Source organism: Podarcis bocagei, assembly GCF_964188305.1.
Source record: "Podarcis bocagei genome assembly, chromosome: 13".
NCBI classification, from domain to species: domain Eukaryota; kingdom Metazoa; phylum Chordata; class Lepidosauria; order Squamata; family Lacertidae; genus Podarcis; species Podarcis bocagei.
In genome coordinates this window covers 36,550,477-36,556,982 of record NC_138138.1, presented here as the reverse complement: position 1 = coordinate 36,556,982, position 6,506 = coordinate 36,550,477, and positions in this window count along the sequence as shown.

The following is a 6,506-nucleotide window of genomic DNA, read 5'->3' as shown; positions in this document are numbered from 1 at the left end:
TCCTGTGGCAGTGAGTTCCACAGTTTAACTATGTGCTGTGTGAAGTAGTACTTTCTCTTCGCTGTCCTGCATCTTCCCACTTTCAGCTTCATTGGTTGTCCATGAGTTCTTGTGTTATGAGAGAAGGGTAACAACTTTTCTAGGGACGCAGGTGGCGCTGTGGTCTAAACCACTGAGCCTCTTGGGCTTGCCTATCGGAAGGTCAGTGGTTCGAATCCCTGTGACGGAGTGAGCTCCCATTTCTCTGTCCCAGCTCGTGCCAACCTAGCAGTTCAAAAACACGCCAGTGCAAGTAGATAAATAGGTACCACTCCGGCGGTAAATGGCATTTCTGTGTGCTCTGGCTTCCGTCATGGTGTTCCGTTGTGCCAGAAGCAGTTTAGTCATGCTGGCCACATGACCCAGAAAAGCTGTCTGTGGACAAACACCGGCTTCCTCGGCATGAAAGCGAGATGAGCACCGCAACCCCATAGTCTCCTTTGACTGGACTTGAAAGTCCAGGGGTCCTTTACCTTACCTATGTTATAAGAAAGTAGGACCCCTGACCATTTGGTCCAATCCTGGCCGACTCTGGGGTTGCGGCGCTCATCTCGCTTTATTGGCTGAGGGAGCCGACGTACAGCTTCCGGGTCATGTGGCCAGCATGAGTAAGCTGCTCTGGCGAACCAGAGAAAATAAACTGCTCCTTTTCCCTTATGGGGTACCCAAGAGCTTGTATAGAGTCCTTATGTAGGTTTTCTTTCCATAGGAGAAAATAACAGAGGCCAACCAGAGAATATTGAGAAGCAAAGCAGCTCGTAAGCCTTATCTTTATTAAACTGTTGCAACAGGGTGCTCACCCCCCCCCCACGCAGGAGGGAGGAGGAACCCAGAACATTGATGTGCAAGCACCACCTACCCTGTAGCTCAAGACCACCCCCCAAAACATCATACATACATCACAGAAAGAAGTGGTCCCCAGCAGAAATTTGAGTGTGTTGCTTCTCTCCTGTCTGCCAGGATACCTGATAATGCCTTATCTGATTGCCTTTTCTGGGTAGCCTGGCCATTCCTTTGAGATTGAGATCAGCTTAACTTATACTTGCCAAACTGTATTTACAAGGAGGTGTAAGCCCCTATAGTCCAAAGACAACTGGAAAGCTTTTCCCATTTGCTTCCTCCTTTCAGATAAATATTTGAGGTCAATTTGGGAGAGTCAAAATGGCCTCAGGATTGTTATCCTGTACTATTTCAGACACGTGGTTTATATACTTATGTATGTGTTTGCCTTGTACATTTATGAACATTTATTAAAAATATATAAGACCTTAGAATTCCTATAACACCTAACAACTGTGCTCTTGCCACTTTCTCTATGCCGCACATAATCTTCTAAACTTATTGCGCGTCTTCTAATGGTTAGCCCATTGGGGTGAAGAGGTCACCAGACTCTGCTCTAAGTCATTCTTCACCTGCCTCTGCATCCATCCTTACAACCAGTCCAGGAGACTAGCTCTGGCTGTTGGCTTCTCCTCTCTGCTGTGTCCCAAGGTTGCCCTTTGTGGAACTCAGCAGCAGCAGCAGCAGGAGAGCAAAATTAGAACTAGTTTACTTCAGAGTAAACATGCCTTGGAACGTGGCTGCAGAAGTGGTTGCCCTGTTTAAAACCCTTGCCCAGCCCTGGCCTTGGGTAAATCGTTAATGGCCTCAGTTCCCCCCTCTGTAAAATGTGGCTACACCAGTTGGCGTACTTTCACGGGGCTCTTGTGAGACGGAGAATGAGGACTGACTGTGTAAAGTGCCTTCTGCGCTGAGGGTGCTATTAAAATTCTGACAAACAAAAAGCCGTGAGTCCGGTGCAAGCGACGGAAGGGCTCCTGGGTGCCAGGGGCACCTTCTCGACCCGGCACGGCTAAGGATTGTGGCTGGCAGCAAAAGATTTTAGCGGCAACAAAAAAATTGCATTAACGTCCTTCTCGGCTTAAGCTACGGGAAATCTAGGTCACCCCAGCAAAGCTGCAACACGCATATCCACACCTCCTCTTCCATCACTGCCCCAATAGAGGGGGTTTATTTCTGGAACTGCAGCCCCCGTTATGCAACTGCCTGTGTCCCCGGGGAGCAAACCTATTTTTATCCAGGCTGGGAGCATGCATGCTGTGACATCCAAAATCAGACCCCACTTCAGTAGTGCCATATGTACCCCAGGCCAGGGAGCTGAGTCGGCCACCCTCCACCAACCTCCTGTCTATGTTTTGTCTGTGCTCAACTTCATCCAGCTGTTAATGGTCCTTTATCCTTGTCCAGAAATTAGATGCTGCCTATTTAATCCCAGGGCTGACCTAGGTGGCTATGCCAGGTCTACCCATATTCCTGATCTACCTTCCATCCCACAGGGCCAGAATCCAGCCTTGTGTTGGTCTTGATCCGCAGATCCCCACTAGGGTCGACAAGCAGCCAGAACTTTGCACATTTGAAAAGCTGTCAAAACAGGAGTTTGCAAAGTCGTGGGGGGGGGGAGTGTGTCCAGTATTTGGATTTTTTGCTGATATTCATTATACTACGTAAGATGCATTTTGCCTTTTTTAAAAAAAACAACTCTTCTCCCTCTGAAATAGGATACCTTTGGTAGGCATTCTGCACATGCTCAGAAGCATTAGAGTAGTTGCTCTTAAGCAACCCTTTCTCCTCCTTTCCTAAACAGGACTGGAAGACTGGATAAAATATATATTTAGATTATTATTTTTTATTAAAAAAAACCCCCAACCTTAGTAAACTATGAAAGGAAAACAAATTAGCTATGGGGAAAAGGTTTAGAAATGAAATTCCCTCAAGGCTTTCAGCTGCTCTGATATTTGCTATATTTTTAGCACACTAAGTTCCTCTTCCCCCTCCCCTGCCACATATTTTATATTCAGAATAACAAGCTTGTGAGGTGGTTTAGGTTGAAAGAGGATGGCTGGCCCAAATAGAGGCCTTGGATCTCCCTGGTCCCAATCCAGCCCCCTAAATGCTACACAGCATGGCACTGGTTCTTTTAAATTGTATGGCATCTTGATATCAGAAGAGCCCTGCTGAGTCCAGCCAGTTGCCTATCTAGTCCAGCTTTCTGTTGTCGCAGGGGCCAGTCAGATGCCTACGGGAAGTCTGCAAGCAAGACCTGGGTGCAACAGCGCTCTCCCAGGAACTGGCATTCAGAGACATGTACTACCTCCCCCGATACTGGAGATAGTACATCGCTATCATGGCTATTAGCCTGAGATAACCTTATTATCACTGGGACGCGGGTGGCGCTGTGGGCTAAAGCCTCAGCGCCTAGGGCTTGCCGATCGAAAGGTCGGCGGTTCGAATCCCCGCGGCGGGGTGCGCTCCCGCTGCTCGGTCCCAGCGCCTGCCAACCTAGCAGTTCGAAAGCACCCCCGGGTGCAAGTAGATAAATAGGTACCGCTTACCAGCGGGAAGGTAAACGGCGTTCCGTGTGCTGCGCTGGCTCGCCAGATGCAGCTTTGTCACGCTGGCCACGTGACCCGGAAGTGTCTCCGGACAGCGCTGGCCCCCGGCCAATAGATGTGAGATGGGCGCACAAACCCCAGAGTCTGTCAAGACTGGCCCGTTCGGGCAGGGGTACCTTTACCTTTTTAACCTTATTATCCCCCATGAGTTGGTTTAAACCAGGGTTTCCCAAACTTGGGTCTCCAGTTGTTGTTGGACTACAACTCCCATCATCTCTAGCTAGCAGGACTAATGGTCAGGGATGATGGGAATTGTAGTCCAAAAACAGTTTGGGAAACTCTGGTTTAAACTAGCAGTGGTTAAACCTCCATCCCACAAGCCTAATTAGATCTTTTAAAGCTTTTAAAGCTGTATGAGTTGGTGACCATCACTACACCTGCTGCTTGTGAATTGCCTAATTAATATGCACTGTGTGAATAAACACTTCCTTTTTTCTGCCCTGAATCATCCAGGCTGGGTTGTAGTATTACACAAGAGGGTGAAAACCTTTCCCTTTCCACTTTCTCCACATTCTGCATAATTATATAGCCCTCTATCATGTCCCCCTTATTACTTGCCTCTTTTCCCAAAAAACAAAACAAAAACACCAACCAACCAACCAAACCAAAACCAAAACCCCAAATGTTGTAATTTTCCATGCAGTCATATTACTGATTTGTGTCAAGGTGTTATGATGTTGACAGGTTTCTTTTCCATCTCTTTCCTAATGATTCCTAACAAAGAAATCAGCCTTTTCCACAACTGCCATATACTGGGTTGGCATTGTAATTGAGTTATTTGGTCAGCCACATAAGCATAATTGCAAAGTTAGGAATATTTTTGCTCCAATGTGCATCACTTTACCCTTGCTTACAGGGTTTTATTTAAAGCAGGCTTTCCAACTGCACTAATTCCCTGTCAAGCACTGTGTGTGTTTTGCTCCTTGTATCAATGGCAGTTTCCCCATGGGAGTCAGTCGTTATTCTCTACTCTACAGCAGTGATTCATTTACAAATCTGCTTTAGTTCAATAAAGTTAACTGCCCAAAGTTGAAGGCAAAGAAGAGGAGGTCCTGGCCCAAAAGAAGAAAGTGTTTTAATATGGGTTGAGCAGTTTTCTTTAAGTATGGAAACTAGCTGCACTTTACTACCCTGTGTGATTTGTGTGCATGCTGCCCCTGATATTTCCTATTATTTAAGTGCTAAACACACTTATATGCCTAGAATATATCGTTCCTATTTTACCTAACTGCACATTATCAGCTTCCCAACTGCGCAGATTTCTCAACTGCACATTTTGTGTCCACTTAAAGCAACAGCGACCCTGCTTGCTTGCGACATTGATTCAAACTGGCCATATTATTACGTTTCTTCTTGATTTTATTATTAGGATACACCTGTTCCCCTCACAGTGGGACAATTCCCATAGCTATCTGGGAAGAGGGATAGACTGTCAAACCACTCTGGAAACGGTAATTGGGGTATCCTAACATCTCTTAGCACTCTTAACAAACAACAGCTCCCAGAATTATTGCCGAGAGTGGCATTGTCGTGCTTTGAATGTGTGGTGTGAATATGGCTTGTCTCCCAAGAAACTGAGCTAAGAGACGGTGCATCATCTCCAGTGTCCAACACCCGTTCAGCACAGAGCCTGCAATTTCACCCTCTGCAGCTGCTTCTGAGGTAAAATGTTAACTGTTCAGAACCAATTGTGGGCCAATTATACATATATATTTTCCCCCAGGCAACTACACAGGAAATCAATTCAGCGTATAACTTTATAGGAGGTGGAGGTCCTTTGGCGGTATGTGTTGTGGTGGGCTGCTCGATGGACAGTGGTTCTTTAGAGCATGTTACAAATGGGTCTCTATTTTCACCTGTTTAATGTTGTAGTGTAGCCTCCCCCTCCTCCATTTTTAAACCTGAGGTCCAAAAGACAGGGGCTGGGCTCTCAGGTCAAGGCATGGCTCCACACAGGCTGTAGAGATGGCTGCCACCGCAGATGCTGCTCATAAATGGGCCCTTTGTTCACAGAGGGCTGGTCAAAGCTCAAAATCTTTATTTTTTTGTTTGACTATCCTCATCAAATAAAAAACTGGACTGACCTAAGTGAGGAGTACGTGTGTAACTGCCTGTTAAGTCTCCTGCCTTAGTTCAGAAATGTCCGTATCTAATAATAGCAGGTTGTAACATATCTTTACCTTTGTTGTGTGATATAGAATTTAATTGCATTGGCAGAGCTGGTTGTGTGTGTGTGTGTAAAACACAGAGAGAAATCTGACCAGAATCCCTCTGGGGAGCCAGCGCACTCAGTTCTCATTAACTCAGCCCCTCTGGGCTAAGACATTTAATTAGCTATGAAGGAACACAAACGAAGGAGCAAAAACAAGGAAGCTAGGAAGCTGTAAAGGGGTTGTCCCCTCCGTTTCCTCCTGGGAGGGAGAGGAATGTGTCAATGCAACTGGGAATTATGATTCCTGTGGCGTCCAGTATATCCTCCCCGAATACCTTAGCGAGACGCTACAGTTCATAGGCCTTGTTCCACCCCATCCCCCACCAACCATGGTTAGTCTGTGTCTGGACTGTACCATTCCAGTCTACAGGTGTGGGTGAGAAGGTACCATGAATGAATGTTCTTCCTCTCTCAAAAACAGACCTACACGTAGAAACCTGACAGTGTCAGCAAGACTAGGGATCTATCCTACTCTTCTTTGCTGCTATGCATGTTTTCTTTAGATTTTTAAAAAAACCTTTTGTACGGAGTTATGCGAACTACCACCTGAAGTGGTACCACCCAGGCACAGAGTTACTGCCTCTGTGAGGACTGTACCAGTTGTAATAGCTGCGTATGGTTTATTAGTTTGTCTGGCTTCATTCACATATAAAACAGGGCTGTGTTGGTGGGTGCCTGTTTTTTACATGAAAAGATCCATATTTATTAGGGGAGCATGTCTCCCATTCCAGCCTTCCCTTTCCACACTCTTGTTGCTTTAAGCAATATTCTCTAAGCCTGGCTTACTTCCCATACTGAAGCGG